Source organism: Dipodomys merriami, unplaced genomic scaffold (assembly GCF_024711535.1).
Source record: "Dipodomys merriami isolate MVZ:Mamm:240054 unplaced genomic scaffold, mDipMer1.0.p SCAF_188, whole genome shotgun sequence".
NCBI lineage: Eukaryota > Metazoa > Chordata > Mammalia > Rodentia > Heteromyidae > Dipodomys > Dipodomys merriami.
Genome location: NW_027203248.1, coordinates 886,251 through 903,200, shown reverse-complemented (window position 1 = coordinate 903,200; position 16,950 = coordinate 886,251). Strand labels below are relative to the sequence as shown.

General features: G+C 37.8%; 1 protein-coding gene across 2 annotated transcripts in view; it reads left to right on the top strand.

The window, feature by feature from the left end:
• The window catches only part of Elf1 (E74 like ETS transcription factor 1), a 94,385-nt gene that overhangs the window by 17,497 nt on the left and 59,938 nt on the right, over positions 1–16,950 (top strand). Inside the window, exon 1 of one of the 2 annotated variants that reach the window (XM_070026676.1) lies at positions 8,612–8,716. The exons of the other annotated variant lie outside the window; for it this stretch is intronic. The gene's annotated coding sequence lies outside the window, so the exon portion shown is untranslated. Of the gene's footprint in view, positions 1–8,611; positions 8,717–16,950 lie in introns of those variants that run through there. 2 annotated transcript variants of the gene reach the window in all.

The window sequence follows — 16,950 nt, the reverse complement described above, 5'->3', positions numbered from 1 at the left end:
TGTATGATCATATGCATATAGGCAATGTGCTTTTTTGTCCCTCTTCCAAGAGTATCTTCCTGTGGTCTCCTGTGTGTGAATGTCTAGAGACTTACATAATTTATAACATCTGGGTATTTTAGATCTAGCTTCTACATATAAGAGAAAACATGCATAGTTTTTATTTTCTTTTAAGTAGAACAAAAGCTTTACTTTTTGTAAGGCACTTGCTAAATTATGACAAGTATGTTTACATTTGTAAGCTAAAACTACATATATTTTTTTTGTTTCCTCCCCACCCCCAAGAACATTTTGTTTTCAACATTTTCTCCTAGTTCCTTTGCTTTAGTTTTGGCTATGGTGCTTTTTTTTTGTTTTTTGTTTTTTAATGGAATCAAATGTCATTAGTGTGTGTGTGTAGTACCAGATCTCTTTTTAATATATTCTCCTGTTTAATCTGTTACTATGTGTAGTTACTTGAGATAATTTGGTAAACTATAGCCTTCATTATGGTTTTTTTTTTCTATTACTGAAGGCTTTGTTACTTATGTACATTTTCTTTTGCTGTACTTTAACAGAATCCTGAAGGATTGGGAGAAAAGCAATGGAGACACAGTAGTAGCTAAAGCAGATTAGTAAATCTTTGGAATTTATTCCACTAATTCATAATGTCCCAATTGTGTATCTGTTCAGCAGGTTGTACTTGTTGTATATTATGTCATATGGAAATGTCTTTTGGGATTGTTCAAACCAAGTTCTTTTTTTTTCCTTGTCTGTCAAGGGGCTCAAACTCTGAGCCTGGACTCTGTCCCTGAGCTCTTCAGCTCAAGGCTCTTGTGCTACCATTTTGAGCCACAGCACCACTTCTGGTTTTCTGGTGGTTAATTGGAGATAAGACTCTCATAGTCTATCCTTCCCTGGCTGGCTTTGAACTGGGATCCTCAGTTCTCAGCCTGCTGAGTAGGTAGGATTACAGGCATGAGCCTCAGGCACCCGGCTTGAAACTAAATTCTAAAGTTCAAATTATATTGAAGTTTTAAAATTTTGAGATGCTATAGAAAGGGCATAGGATGCTGGAGTAAGAAGTATGTGTTTAAACCCTGGCTTTATGTTTGCTTAATGATGTGGTCCTGGGCAAGTTGTCATAATTGCTGGGTGATAAGATTTGGGCTTACTCAGATGGGACTGGAAGCACAATGAAGGTAGGTAGTTTCACTGGTAGCTGGGATCTTTCTGCATGTGGCTCCCCTACTCTAGTGGTAGGAAAAGGGGTCTTCAGCAGCAAGCAAGGAGAAGCCCATCTCTGTCTGCATTCAAGCTTCTTCTAGTGCACACACACACACACACACACACACACACACACACACACACACACACACACACACACACACACACACACACACACACACACTCTCTCTCTCTCTCTCTCTTGCATGGGTGAAGTGGCTTTATTACAGAAAGCCAAGATTACATAGGACTTAAGGGTTTGCATTGGGGCCCTTCTTCTTGTCAAATGTGGGCACAAAATTGTACTGCATCCACCTCTTGGCCAAGCCAGTCATCTTCTTCTGGCTGCCTTGGGAGTCTGACCTCTCACTTTTCCTGCACAGGCCAAGGATCCATGGACTTTACCTCCAAGCAGGTAGCCAATTATCTGCAGGGTAGCCAGAGCCTCTACCCCACACTGGCTGAGGGTAGCATCATCCTCCTGTGGCCTGCCCGCCAGGAGCAGAACTTGATCTTCCCGGAGGATACCCTCCAGAGAGGCCACATGAGCCTTAGAGCCTTGATCTGGGCTATCCTCTCCTGTCCAGACACCTCTAGTGTGTGGAGCTCCTGGGTGTGGAACAACAGTTGTGTGGGACAGTGGGACCAGAGGCCGCTACCGTGAAGATACATTAGAGAAACTAATGGTATATTTTTTGTTAGTCTCTAGGCCAAAGCAAAGTTGGTAGGATAATCTTACACATAAGGTGGTAAAATTGCCTCTCCTACTTGATCAGGGGCAAACTCATGTTGCATATAGGGAAAAATAGAAACAAACTAGTAGCTATTACTGTGCTAGTTTACCACAGGAAGTAGAGGAGTTAACAGACATCTAACAGAAAAACTCCTTATGCAGTGAGTAGAGCCTGTGGGAAAGATCTAAGGTAGAAGAATTCTTGATGTATTTGTTCAAGGAACAGTGATGAAAGGTCCATGTGACCTGAAGGAAAGGAAACGGGTAGGAAGCAAAAGAGATAAGATCAAAGAGGTTAGGGGGAAAATTCTTTGTAAGCAGTTAATAAAATTTTAATTTTTTGTGTAAAGCGGATCTGTGGAAGAGTTTTGAAGCAGGGATGTGATGTGATCTGGCTTACATTTTAAACAGATTACTTGTGGATGTTCTTTTTGAGCCAGATGAAGGAGGACGTGTTAAAAGCAGGAAGGCTATTGAGACAACTCTAGTGATACAGGGAAGAGATGACTGGTGTGGAGTATGATTCAGGCTTTGAATTTTTTTTTGAGACAAAGTCTCTAATTATGATAGAATTGAAGGCAAGTGGTTATAGAGGTTTTGAAGATTGACTCAACAAGATTTTTTTTAAAACAGTTTTATGTGTATGTGCATGAATAGACGCGTGTGTGCGCACGAGCGTGTCTCTACTGGGGCTAAATTCAGGGCTTTGTGCTCTCTTGAATTTTTTGCATATGGCTGGTGCTCTATAAATTGAGTCATGCCTCCAGCTTCCTGAGTAGTTAAGGTTATAGATGTGCCTGTAGTTGGCAATCCAGGAATTTAAATTTAGTTCCTTATACTTGTTAGGTTGGTCCTCTACCAGCTGAGCCATGCCATCACCCTACTTTTTGCTGATTATTTTGGAGGCCTTAGTGGACTTTTCTGCCTAGGCAGAAATCTCAGAGTGAGACTCTCCAGTTCTCAGAATATAAAGCGGTTCATACTCGCATCGCCTTCCCCAGCCCCATGCCCTCCCTGGTCACACTGTCTCTTCAACAAATACTAAATAAATGGTTACATTTATTTACATAAACTAAATAGTATATGTAACTTTTTTTAAAATTTGATTTTTATTTTATTTGTGAACATACTGTACAGAGGAGTTACAATTACATGGGCAGGATAATGCGTACATTTCTTACCAAGCATTGCAGCCTCCTCCTTTGTTTACCCTTCACATCCCTTCCCAGCCTACCCCCTCCCTCCCCCCCCCCCCCCACCGACGTTGTAAAGCTTGTTTTGGACATGACAACTTGTACTTCTCATTGTTGCAACAGGTCCACCTGTATCCTTAAACAACTGGTTTTTCCCCATCTATATGTAACTTTTTGCCACACTACTTTCCTCAGCATGATTTTGAATCATCCAGATTGTGTTTATTAATGGTTTGTTGCTTTTTATTGCTGAATAGGATACATATACTACTCTATGTTATTTCTTTTGTGTTAAGTATTTGAGAACACATTATTTGTCTTGACACCATAATAAATAGAAGTTCTCTTGCAGAAGTTAAAGCAGAGACTTAGTTTCAGTAGTCTGAAACAACTAGTTGACCAATGGGACTCTGACCTAGGTTGCTTGCTCTTCAAAGCCCATGGTTTTAATCATTAGGCTACAGGACTAGTTGTTCAGCTTAGCTTATTTATAGCTGTTTTGGTCAATTGTATAAGAGAAGTTAAAAGTTCTTTTTTTTTTAACATCCTAAAATTTCTTACTTTACATTTATATTTTATCTTTATGAAAAAATATGCAATTTATTGTAATGTTGCTAGATTTTTATCTTAGGGGCCAGAGGTTCCGTGATTCAAGCTTAAACAACAAAAAAAGCCAAGCCCTTCTTTCTCCCCTCTTCTCTGATGAGAAACTTTGATGTTTGATGTTTCTTACATTTGTAAGAAACTGCTAGTATATTCCAGATAGCTATACAGTTTTACATTTTTGCTAGCAATGTATGAGTGATAGTTTATTTGTACCTGGCGTTATCAGTATCAGTATTTTTTCTGTGTGTGTGTGTGTGTGTGTGTGTGTGTGTGTGTTCGTGCTCATGTGGGTGTGCACCTGCATGTGGCTTGGTCATCTTTATTACTTCGGTAAAGTGTCTTTTCAGACCATTTGAAGGGTGGGTAGTTTTCTGTGTGGAGGTTTTTTTTTGGGGGGGGGGTGGTCAGTTGTAGGTTTTGAACTCTGGGGTCTAGGCACTGTCCCTGAGCTCTTTCTGCTTAACACCACTCCATTTTTCTGGTGGTTAATTGGGGATTGGAGTCAGAAGGGCTTTCCTGCCTGGGCTGTTTTTGAATCTGATTCTCAGATCTCAGTCTTCTGAGTAGCTAAGCTTACAGGCATGAGCCACCAGCACCTGGCAGTTTTCTTATTTTTGATTTGAGAAAGGTCTTTTTTTTTTTTGGTCAGTCCTGGGGCTTGAACTCTGGGCTTGGGTGCTGTCCCTGCATTCTCCAGCTCAAGGTGAGCACTCTACTGCTTGAGCCACAGCGCCACTTCCGGTTGCTTATTGGAGATAAGAGTCTCACGGACTTTCCTGCCAGGGCTGGCTTTGAACTGTGATCCTCAGATCTCAGCCTCTTGAGTAGCTAGGATTGCAGGCATGAGCCACTGGCGCCCAGCTTTGAGAAAGTTCTTTATGTGGGCTTACTTTTTTTTTTTTTTTTTTTTTTTTTTTGTCGGTCGTGGGGCTTGAACTCTGGGCCTGGGCGCTGTCCCTCAGCTCTTCAGCTCAAGGCGAGCGCTCTACCACTTGAGCTACAGCGCCACTTCCGGTTTTCTGGTGGTTTATTGGAGATAGGAGTCTCACGGTCATCTCTCCTGCCCGGGCTGGCTTTGAACCGCGATCCTCAGATCTCAGCCTCCTGAGTAGCTAGGATTACAGGCGTGAGCCACCAGCGCCCGGCTATGTGGGCTTACTTTTATCCTCACAGTAATCCTTTTTGGTGTATGCTGTTAGCAAATAGGTAAAGAAGCAAGGGCACAATCCTGTTAAGTGCCCAGATTTACACTAATAATAGGTAGCAGAGCTGGGATTTGAACCCAGGTAGATTAATTATAGAAATTATGCTAAACTGTTCTTTCCTTTTTTTTTTTTTTTTTGCATTCTAGTATGTATAGATCAATTTATGTTTTGAAGAGTGTTACTTTGAATAGAATGGAATAGAATAGAATACATTTCCTGTTTAAGTTACCATATTCATACATGTGATGCTGAGAAAGGCAATACTGTGTAACAGCAACCCTGGAATTACCTCTCTGGGAGGACCTTTTTGTTTTAAAAAAAGCACGATATTTTTACTTACTTCACTTCTGTGTGCTGGTGATCAAAAGTACTTTTTTTTTGGGGGGGGGTCTGGTCGTGGGGCCTGAACACTGAGCTTGGGCACTGTCCCTCAGCTCTTCAGCTCAAGGCTAGCGCTCCACCACTTGAGCCATAGCGCCACTTCTGGCTTTTTTCTTTTTGCTTATGTGGTGCTGAGGAATCGAACCCAGGGCCTCAGGCATGCAAGGCAAGCACTCTACCACTGAGCCACCTTCCCAGCCCCCAAAAGTACTTTTAAACCATATCCAAATATCTGTTGTTATCAAGTAATGAGAAGCTTTTTATATATGTATTTATTAATAGAAGATTATCCTTGGCTGTACATATATATCATTTAAAATATTTGAAAATTTAATATTTACTATTTTGTTAGTTCATTTTTTTTTTTTATACTGGGGCTTGAACCTGCTAGGCAGGTGCTATGTCCCTCCAGTCCTTTTTGCTTTGTAGTTATTTTCCAATAGGGTTTCATGTTTATGTACAGGCAGAACTAGATACTGATCTTCCTGTTACGCTTTCTGTGCTGGGATGACACACACATTGAGATGGCCGTGCTAGCCCTAAACTATTCCTCCCTCCCTATCCCTATCTCTTGTATAGCTGATTAGTCTTTTAAAACCCTATGACATGCTAGGCATTGTAACTTATTCTTGTAATTGCAGCTACTTGGAAAGCAGAGATTTTAAAAGTTCCTTTGGAGGCAAATCTAGGCCAAAAGTTATTAAGACTCAGTATCAATCAATAAGCTGATATTATCAGTCAGGCCTGTACCCTAGCTATGTGAGAGGCCATAGGTTGCAGGATCACTGTGGGATGTTGGTGGGGCATAAATGAGAACCTCTGAAAAACCAAAGAGCTGGGAGCCAGTAGCTTATACCTGTAATCCTAGTTACTCAGGAAGCTAAGATCTGAGGATTGCAGTTCAAAGTCAGCCAGGGTAGGAGAAAGTCCATGAGACTCTTATCTCCAGTTAACCTCCAGAAAACCGGAAGTGGTGTTGTGGCTCCTAGTGGTAGAACAAAAAAAGCTCATGTACAGCAGCATCAAGGCCTGACTTCAACCCTACTATCTACTCACCCTCCCCCCCCCCAAAAAAAAAAGCCAAAAAAGGTTGGAGGGGTTATGACTTGCCTAACAAGTATGAGTCCCTAGTACTGTTAAAAAAAACCCCAACAAAACATTTATCATACCAGTGCTGACATTAGGGCCATTAGTAATTGGTAATACATTTGGGAAGTAGGGAATATATACAACGTACCATACAAAGTGGCTTCAGATCCTAGCACTTAATTTTGTGGGCCTGGCTCTGACCTCAGGGTTTTATGTGTTTGTCCCCAGCCACATTGCCAGCTCTAAACACTTTAAAGTTATATGTAGTTTTATAGTTTTTTTGTCTTTTTACATGATCAACTCTGTCATTTGTCATGCTACCATCCTTTTTTACTATTGCACTCTTCTCATCCTTTATAATTTCTAAGCAGCTAAAGAAGACATTCAGATTATTAGGTTTACATGGATGTTGTCCAAAGTTGATCTTTAGCTATGGGAAGTGACTGAGGTGGGGGATGGGGGGGCTTTCCACTGAGTAGTGGACTTCCCATTGACTGCCCAGGGAAACTTTTTTTCTTGGTACTTGTGTTTTGAGAGAAGTTTTTCTGGATTAGAGAGCTCTAAAGTAAGCTATATCTGGCATTTGGCAACTAAAAATGCTGTACTTTTCTTTTGAATAATTTTTGTTAATTTGTTAAACCATGAGGATTATTTGAGTAAATTGATTAACTAAGCAGTGTTCAAGGGGAATAGATACATAGCCTGAGAGTCAGTTCACAGTCATGTCTTATAGAAGTTTGTAAAGAGTGAGAGCTGTCATCTGTGCTTCAACTAAAGAAGGGTAATTGTTCCTAAATAGTTAAATAACGGGAGAAAGCCTTACTTAAGTTCCACTATTTTCTGTACTACTTTTTTGTCAACACTGGGATTTGAACATGGCTTAGCATTCAACTACTGAATTATGCCTCCAGCGCCCTTTTATACTGATTATTTTTAGATATGGTCTTACTTCCTTGCACAAAGGGACCCCCTTCCACCTCTTGTAGGCTTCCCATTGTAGCTGGGATGGAGGGCATGTTTCATTCTCATTGAGAAGGGATCTCTCAAAAGCGATTCAAAGGGGATCTCTAATTTAAAAATAAACAAAAACAAAAAACAGAAAAAAGCCTTTTCTGCCTAAACTGGCCTTGGATTGTGATCTTCCCAATCTGATTCCCAAACCGCCAGGATTGCAGGCTTGAGCCACTAGTGCTTGGCTCCAATACCTGCTTTCAGTAAAATACTAGAGCAAATCATTTCTATGGATTTGTACTTCATTTCTACAAATAGTTTTGGAAGTGCTATTGCCTTCAGGCTATTTTGATTAACTTATGTGCTTAGAAGGAATTAATAAATGTTTACCGAGGAGCTAGAGGAAATAGTTACAGCTTTGTTGTTAGGTTGTTGGGAACTTGGGGAGCAGAACTTCACTTGCCACAATTGTTTGTCCCTTGGATTGGCTTATGTACAGAGTAGCAGAGCTGTAGCATGGTGCTGGTACAGGTAGGCTTGAAAGGTATGTGGAAATTTTTGTTTTCAATGTAAAGCTATGGCTGTTATTTGGAAATAGAATTATGCACGATGAACATCACATTTTCTTTTCATAAATGAGGATTTGCCAAGCTTGAAATTCTTTTTAAAATCATATTACTATGTTGGACTTTCTGTGTTGGATTTTTAAAATAATTCTATTAACCATATTCACTCTTATTTTTCCACTGAACTTTGGCATTTCTAGTGGATTTTATCTTTTTAGAGGATTTATAAGTCAATATCTAGCATTACAATGTGATTGCTTTTCCTGATTGCATAGCTATATATCTCTTACATATGAGGGTTAATGAGTAGCTAGATTAGACTTACAAAACTATTGTTACATTAAGAGCCATGGCTCACGGACTTCCATCTTCCTGCTTTCCCCCCTATATTTGATAGATTAAAATAGCTTTCAAAATTTGAAGTTTTATTTTTTAAAACAACATAATTTCTAGTTTTGCTTCCTTGAAGATTCTCATTTTATTGTTAATTTTCACCTGTGGCAGTTAACATGTTTAGTAATGGTTTAAGCTACCTGCCTCCCGTCCTGTACCTCTTTCCCGTTTTTACCTGTAGATTTGCATGTTTGACCTAGCAGAATAATTGGGTCCACAGCAACATGGGCGTGCCGCCCTTAGAAACACTTAGTTTCATGTATGACTCATAAGCTGAAGCACAGACACCACTTCCCCAATCTACAGGAGCCATTTTAACAGCATAAAACTTGCTGGGTTACTTTTTATTTTCAAGCCCAAGGGACGACATCTAAAGAGAAAGAAAGTTTGAAGGTAACTTCTTCTGATTTTGTGTGTTTGCTTTTTGCTTGTATCTTGAGCTGATAAACGGAGGTGGTTCTTACCTGTTGAAGAACATGGCTGCTTGTGCTGTTTTTAACTCTGATAAAATGTACAGTCAGTCACATGCCTGATGGCACTTAACTACTAGAGGGAAAGAAAGCATTCAAATGCTGGAAAGTTTTAGGTGTCCTTGTGAAGTGTTTTTAATGTTTCATGTATTTAGTCTTTTATTTCTCTGTTTTGACCTCAGAATAAAGGAGATATTTTCTTTTTTTGTGCTACCACAAAGCAAAACAGGTCAAATTTCAATGGAAAAAAATGTAATTGTACTTGTAGTGCTGGCTGGGAAGTTACAGTTAACTAATTGTCCTGTTCACGTGTAATATGGATAAGAAAAATATTTAGGGGCAGTGACTTTGTTTTGGTATTTAGTTAAGGATAAAGTTTAGGGATAACTCAGTCATAGGTGGTGTTCATTGGCCATGTTGTCCTTTGTTTTCTTTCTTTAAAGTTAATGAGTTATATTGGTTTTTATTTTAAAAAATTTAATTGTTCTTTAAAAGTGATATACAGAGGCTGTTTTCATTTTAAAAATGAAATACCATTTGAAGTAAAGTTCCTTAGATAACTATAAAAGTGAGTATTAAATAAGGGGGAAAAGATTAGAATGATTTATTTAGTGTTTGGAAAAAAATGAAGCTTTACAATTCACATGAAAAAGTTATTTTCAATACCTTTAGAAGTAGAGCTGTTCTAGAAGATGTGTACTACTCAATTTTGTGTAAAAAGAAAAATGAAGTATCAGCGTTCTTTTTATACTACTATTCTTAGAATTTGATTTTTTTTAACTAAAAATATTAAGTATGAAAGACCTGTTATAAATGGGAGATTGCTCAGTCTTTTTCTGAAATGCTTGGCATTGAAATTTTGAGATTTTAGCTGGCAGATATATATTCTGTGTGTCTTGAAGTTATAGGTAGTATGAGAGCAGTAGTAGTTTATTTCTGAAACATTCATGAAACTAATATTTGGATAAAAGTAGTTTGAATATGCAATAACTAAAAGTTAAAACTTTTGGAAATAAAATTTTCCAAGTTACTTATTTTTTAAAATACAGTTTTAGTGTTATTATTAATGTATCGTACAAGGGGTTGCCATTTCATAAGACAAGTTATTTATTATTGACCAAACTACTTATGTAGCTACTTTGACTTTCTAAGTGCTTGAAATACTATCAGTTTTGAAAGGGAGAATAGAAAGGCAATTTTGATATTAGCAGCATTTTGTAGCTTTGTAGTCTTATAAGACAGACACTGTGGACATTTTGCCAATTCAGCTCTAAGCCATTTGCTATCATCTTTGTATATTGCTGGGTTAGTCAGCCTTTGAGTAAGCAAAGGTGGTATTTACCTCAAGCCTAGACTATGAAAAATATAGCGAAACTTTCTTTTTTTGGGGGGAGGCATGGGGAAAAAGGGATTTATGAAGTTTTTACAGACCAGTGATCCATAAGAGAAAAATGAAGAGGTATATACATAAACCACATAACTCAGTTTTTACTGATTAAACCTGCCCAAGCTAGCTTTGAGCTAATTGAACCACAGTCCTCAGATCTCAGTCTCTTGAGTAGCTAGGATTACAGGTGTGAGTCACTTGTGCCAGCTTTGGCCCAGAGAGGTGCTGTTACTGGCTCTGGATGAGATGGAGCTTCCAATGTAGAGTTGATCATGCTAGCTCACCATGATGTTTTGGATGTGGTGAGAGTAAAGAGCTGGCCACCAGTGTCTCACACAATAATCCTAGGTACTCAAGCTGAGATCTTGAGTATCATGATTTGAAGCCAGCCCAGGCGGGAGAGTACATAAGACTTTTATATCTAATAAACTACTCTGAAAACGCTGGAAGTTGCACTATAGCTTAAGTGGTAGAGGCTGGTCTTGAGCAAAAGAAGCTCAGGGACAATGCCCAGGCCTAGAGTTCAAGCCCCATTACCTGGGGGAGAGAGATGGGGGAGAAGCCTTAATTAACCTTAATTAGGTTTGTTTGGTAGTAATTTGGGTGGTAAGAGTCAACTAAATTATAATGGTTTTGAAAATGTTTTCAGATTAATTTGCTTTTTTTTTTTTTTTTAGTCAGTTGTGGGGCCTGAACTCTGGGCCTGGGCACTGTCCCTGAGCTCTTCAGCCCAAGGCTAGCACTCTACCACTTGAGCCACAGCACCACTTCCAGCTTTTTCTGCTTATGTGGTGCTGAGGAATTGAACCCAGGGCCTTGAGCATGCAAGGCAAGTGCTCTACCACTGAGCCACCTTCCCAGCCCCAGATTAATTTGCCTTTGAGCAGTTCGTGATACTATGTAAGAGGGTTCTAACTGTCTATATAAAGACTAGAACATCTAGATATAAAGATAGGTTTATTTCTTCTTTCAGTTCTACCTAATATTTAGGAGCATAAATGTCATTTGATATGATAACTATCCTATTAAAGGGTGTGTATAAATGCTCCAGTCCACATAAGTCTGATCTTTATGAATGTATTTTGTTCCAATTGTCTTTGGTTTAATCTTTTCTTTGAGTGCTTTTGGGTGTGAAGGTTGGAAATTTGCTTTAGATCTGCTTGTTTTCTGGGTCTGAAATTTAGTTTTTTTTTAAAGTTTAATCTCCTTAATTTTTGAATGTTTTAACTAAGTCGTTATCAGATCCTCCACAGCTTGCTAGTGCAACAGACATCACAAAGCCTAGAAACATGTGCTCTATTCTCAGATGCTTAAACTCCTTGAGAAAACAGGCTTGGAGGTAGGAATGGAACCAAACTACCAATTTAATTCAGATTTATACTGCGTAAGGTGAAAGATTGACTAGATTTTTAAAAAGGAACATTAAATTAAACATTTTCTTTAAATAATTGTACAAAAGGATTTCAGTTCAACATACCAATTTGTATATAAGGTACATCTTGATTGGTGGGAACTTTTTACCATGAAGTAATTACTATATTAATGAAAGAATACCTTTTCCTTAGGTTAAGGAGAAGAGTGTCCACCAATAAAACCTCATTGAAATGAGACATATTTCATCTTTTGTGCCTATTTCAACCTTTAACAAACTCTCAAGCATATAAAATAAGTAATCACATACTATTCACTGCATTAAAACTTTGGATCTTCTTTGTTGCCACTTCATGTGACAAATTCAGATGGCCAGGTCTTGCTAAAGTCAGGATTAGCAAAAAATCTTTAGAAGGTTTATTGACTTCAGCTCAATCTCTCTTTGGTATCTGCACATTTGTCTGTTACCTATAGTGGTTAAAAGAAAAAAGTTAACACCAGTTGGTTATACTTTTACAGCACTAATTGTCAACCTTGGTTATAACAATTACTTAGCTTCAACTCAGATTCTGATTCATTAGGCTTCCTGTTTTGTTTAGCAATCAGTAATTTTAAAAAATCCTCTAGGTAATTGTAATGTAGGCACTTGTAGGGTACACACTAAGGCTCTGAATGGCAATTTGGGAGTTACTTATCATTTTAATGCTTGAATTTTTTAAAGCACAATGATACTTTCAAGTCCAGAGCCTCTATGAAGGAAGGAAAGTGACCAGAGTACTTTATAGCCAATGTTAAAACCTCTGTACCCTCTTTTCTTTATCAAAGTATCCTTTTCTCTATTGCATTATTTGCTTTTTTCCATTATGAGACCCTACTTAATGTGCCAGATATTACAGTAGAAGTGATTGTTGAACTTTATTCTGCAAATGTCTTTTCTGATTATGGCTCTAACAGCACCCTCCTCTTTAGGAGAAAACACAGGAGTTCTGTTTGCTTTGTTGGTAGAGAGGGAGGAATTACCCATCTGAGCTTTGGGTGCTCAGATTTTATGCAGGAAAGTTTTGACTCCTTCTCTTCCAGATACAAATATCTGAATTAATAGCATTCTCATTGTAGAAAAAAGTCAAGTGAGAGCACAAGGCCCCTTAGTTCAAGCCTCAATACCAGCAAAAGAGAGAGAGAGAGAGACAGAGAGAGAGACAGAGAGAGAGAGAGCAATGGAAACTGAAATTCTGCAGTAAAGCTGTAAAAGTTAAGGTGTTGGTTTAGTAATTTAATTTACAGGCATTTTTTTAAATATACAAAAGTCTAATCAAAGGTTTGTGTTATAATTTTTTCTTCTTACATGTGGTAGAGAACATAAAATGTAATACAGTTTAAATAATTCTACAGTGTTTACCCATGTCACAATAGCCTAGATTAGTAAATAGATTATGTCTGTTACTTCTGAAGCCAATCACTTTTGTCCATATTTGTTTCCCTTTAAAAATTATGACTATCTGACTTCTGTAGAAATCTTTTCTTTATAGTTCTTATCCCTTTGAACTTTATGTAAATGGACTTGAAACATTTACATTCTATAATAATCTGTTTTCTTTCACTCAACTTTGTGTGATTTATCTTTCTTCTTTTTTTTTTCTTTTTTTTGTCGGTTGTGGGGCTTGAGCGCTGTCCCTCAGCTCTTCAGCTCAAGGCGAGAGCTCTACCTCTTGAGCTACAGCACCACTTCTGGTTTTCTGGTGGTTAATTGGAGATAAGAGTTTCACAGACTTTCCTACCCAGGCTGGCTTTGAACCAAGACCCTCAGATCTCAGCCTCCTGAGTAGCTAGGGTTACAGATGTGAGCTACCGGTGCCCAGCTCTCTTTATTTTCTTTATAACTTAGTGTTACATTGTTTGTCTGTACCAAAGTATACTACATGTTGTTCTCTTGATGATGTTTGAAAATATTCTTACCTGTATTTTCTGTGACATGTGCAAGAATTCTCTAGGGCAGAATCTTTATATTATGGTATGTGAGGACTTTACAAAGAATATAGAAGAAATGGGTAGTTGAAGGAAATAATCTTTAGTTTTCATGAAGGATATTAGGTGAAACTGCCTTTAAAAAATGTGAGTACCTAGTGGTAAAAAATACTTGTAGAGTGGTTTGATGCAGCCTTTCCCGAAGAAAGTGAAAGTGTTGGCTCTGAGTGATTATCTCCAATAAGTTGGTGCCTTTGTGATTGAGAAAAGGGAAGTTGAAAGGCAGAAAGAAGCAGTTACTGGCTTCTTTTAGTCTCTGTACATTAATCTTAATTTTCATAGCAAATGAAATTGGCAATTATCATTCTTACATGCTTTAAGTAATAGGTGAAATATGCCTTTAATTTCTAGTAGTTTCAGTTTCTCATTAGACATTTTCCGGTTGGTGTGTGTGTGTGTTCTTAATTAGAAGAACTCTGAGTTACTCTACAATGTCAGACTCAGGGCCTGGTAGGCCCTGAGGTATAGCATGCTATATTTTTGTTTAGCCTAAATGTGACATTGAGCTGAATGCTCAAACACTCCCCACAAAAACGTTTGACTAATTAAAGACGTATTTTAAGCAGGTATGAAAGAGACTGTTGGACTTAGACATTCAGGCTCCCTGTTAAGACCCTCCACATATTGTGTCCCTAAGGTATATTATCTCTTTTCTGCATGAGATACTTTCTGTGAGAGGCGTCATTGGAGATAGGCTTCTTTGTACATTTCAGAGACCTCTCTGTTAGAATCATTGTTTTCAGTGAGGTTTAATATTTTTCTAAGTGCTAAGTTCTAAAAACTTTAAATTTCATATCTATAAAATTTTCTAAAATTCCTTCACTAAAATTTAGGTTTTAAGCTTGTTAGGGGTATGCTGGAAGAAGTACTACCTACTTACGGTTTTAAAATCATTTTATTGCTATTATCTTGCAATGCTGACCTTGCACATGGCTAGGCAAACTGCTGTAAACACAGCCATCAAGCTAGATTTTCATCCTTTACATATAGGTTTTTAAAAAAATTTTTTTTAAATTATGTTTAAACAATTGTACAAAAGTTTCATCTTATATATAGTTTAAAAATACTCAAGATACATATATACATATTTAAGTGTAAAGAGAAATGATATGAAGAGTTCGGATTTAAATTAGAAATATTAACTGAAACTGTTACCTCTGTTTTAGTGTGGAGGACAACTTGAAACAATTTGTATTTAAAGTATGTTCTGGGAACCATTTTACTCAGTGTTATTATGTTTGCTCCTTTAATCTATGAATTAGAGACAAATTTGTACATTATTACAGGATAGTTTACAACCTGGTATCCCTGGAATAAATTGAAAGGAATGTATAATATTCATCTGGTCTTGGTAGATGAGGACAGTTGCATACCATTGTTAGCATATTTGTTAGGTAGGTGATGGTTATTTGTAGCTACTCTGAGATTTTTCATGTTATTCAGGGTTAGTCCACCAAACATCAAAGCCAGAGGCTGTGAGAAGAGAAACTATAAAGCATAAGGAAATGCCTTTTCCTTCAAGGTTCAGGGAACACTTATTCTTCTTTCCCTAGTTATTGGGGACAACTGAGAAAATAAGTTTACAAATAAGAGCAGAAACATACTAAAGATATCCTAGAGAATATCTTAGTAACTGACTCTTGAGAAGAATGAGCTAGAATCTTATTTGACAGTATTAGATAAAAATAGAATTGTTTTTCATTCCAAGACACTCACTTAAGAAATCTCTCTTTAGAGCTGGGAATGTGGCTTAGTGGTAGAGTGCTTGCCTAGTATGCATGAAGCCCTGGGTTTGATTACTCAGTACCACATAAACAGAAAAAGCCAGAAGTGGCACTGTAGATAGTAGAGTGCTTGCCTTGAGCAAAAGAAACTCAGGGACAGTGCCCTAGGCAGAGTTCAAGCCTCAAGACGACAACAACAACAACAACAACAACAAACAAAAACAAAATGAAGTAGTGCTTTGGCTCAAATTAGCACATTAGCCTTGAGCAAAAAAAAAAAAATCTCTAGTAGCATCATGCCATTCTTAAAACTGAGTAGAAAATAAATGCTGAATTCTGCTTCAAAAAGGGAAGTCACAGGAGGCTCAAGATGGGCTGATGTACAGTAAACTATGAAGTCATTTTAGTCATCTAGAATGAAGTCAAACTGAAGCTTGGTAAAATTATGGTTGTAACATATTTATAGGTAAGGTAAAAACTGACCACTATTGTCTAGCTCGGTGGCAGGAGGCCACCACTGCAGATGGAGGTTCCTAGCCAGCCTGGGTTACACAGACCCTACTTAAAAACAAAAAACAACAAAATAAAACCAAACCCCAGCATTGATCAATTTGAGTAGAGAAGAAAGCTGAATTTTGTCCTTGTTTATATAAAATATAAGGCATAAAATGAGTGATGAATTGAGGTCCTGAAAAGATAGTTTGGGAGGGAGCTCAAGAATGATAAAAAGTAATCACAGTATTTCTCATCATAATTAATTGGAACTTAGCTTAAAGTGGCTTGAAGCAGCTGGATTCATTTATGGAGAATAGAGTTCTGTTTGGATTATGAACAGTTGGTAGTTGATGTACATGAATAGATAACAAGCAGTAAGTTATATATGAGGGAAGTGAGTGAGGCAGTAGAGACAATTTTGTTTTGGGGGTAGGGATTAATAAAAATAATAATCTCAGAAGAATGCTGGCAAAAGCTAGTTAAAAATAACCAAAGGCCAAAGAGGCAAGTTATCAGTGTTGCTTTGAGAGTCAGTGGTGTGAGTGTGAAGGAGGGAGGGAAGGTGTGAGGCGTGTTGGGGGTATTATCTGTGTCAGGCGGTAGTCATCTGTTTTGATAGGTAAAGGGTAGGGAGGGTATCAAGTGTTTCTCATGAAATAGTAGTTTCAGGGCATTGTTATTGTTTAGATACTTGATTTTTACTTAGTCATAGTGGTTTTTCAAATATTTCTTTGGTATTCCTAGGAATACTTCAAAGGGCTATAAAAATGAGCTTTTGTGTGCATATTGAATCTCAACATCAAAATATTTCATTGGCTCTGTTTTCATAGACAGTCTTTACCATTCATATATTTCTGCTACCATATTTCAGTATATTTTCATATAAGTTACTGGGCTATTTATAAAACAAGACATAAAGATGTAGCAAAGAAGGCAGGAAATGCTTGACATTTTGCATGCCCTATCTTATTCTCTGCTTCCTGTCAGTTAAACCACGATGAGGGGAACAGAGAGACACAGATGTACAAATGCTGCTTTAATTTCCCACCAAGGAGACAGATTAGCACAAAGCATGTTTCATTAAACTTTGTACTTATTGATTCTAGGGGTGTTGCAAACTTGTTTTGTATTTATGGATTGTCTAGATTATCTGGT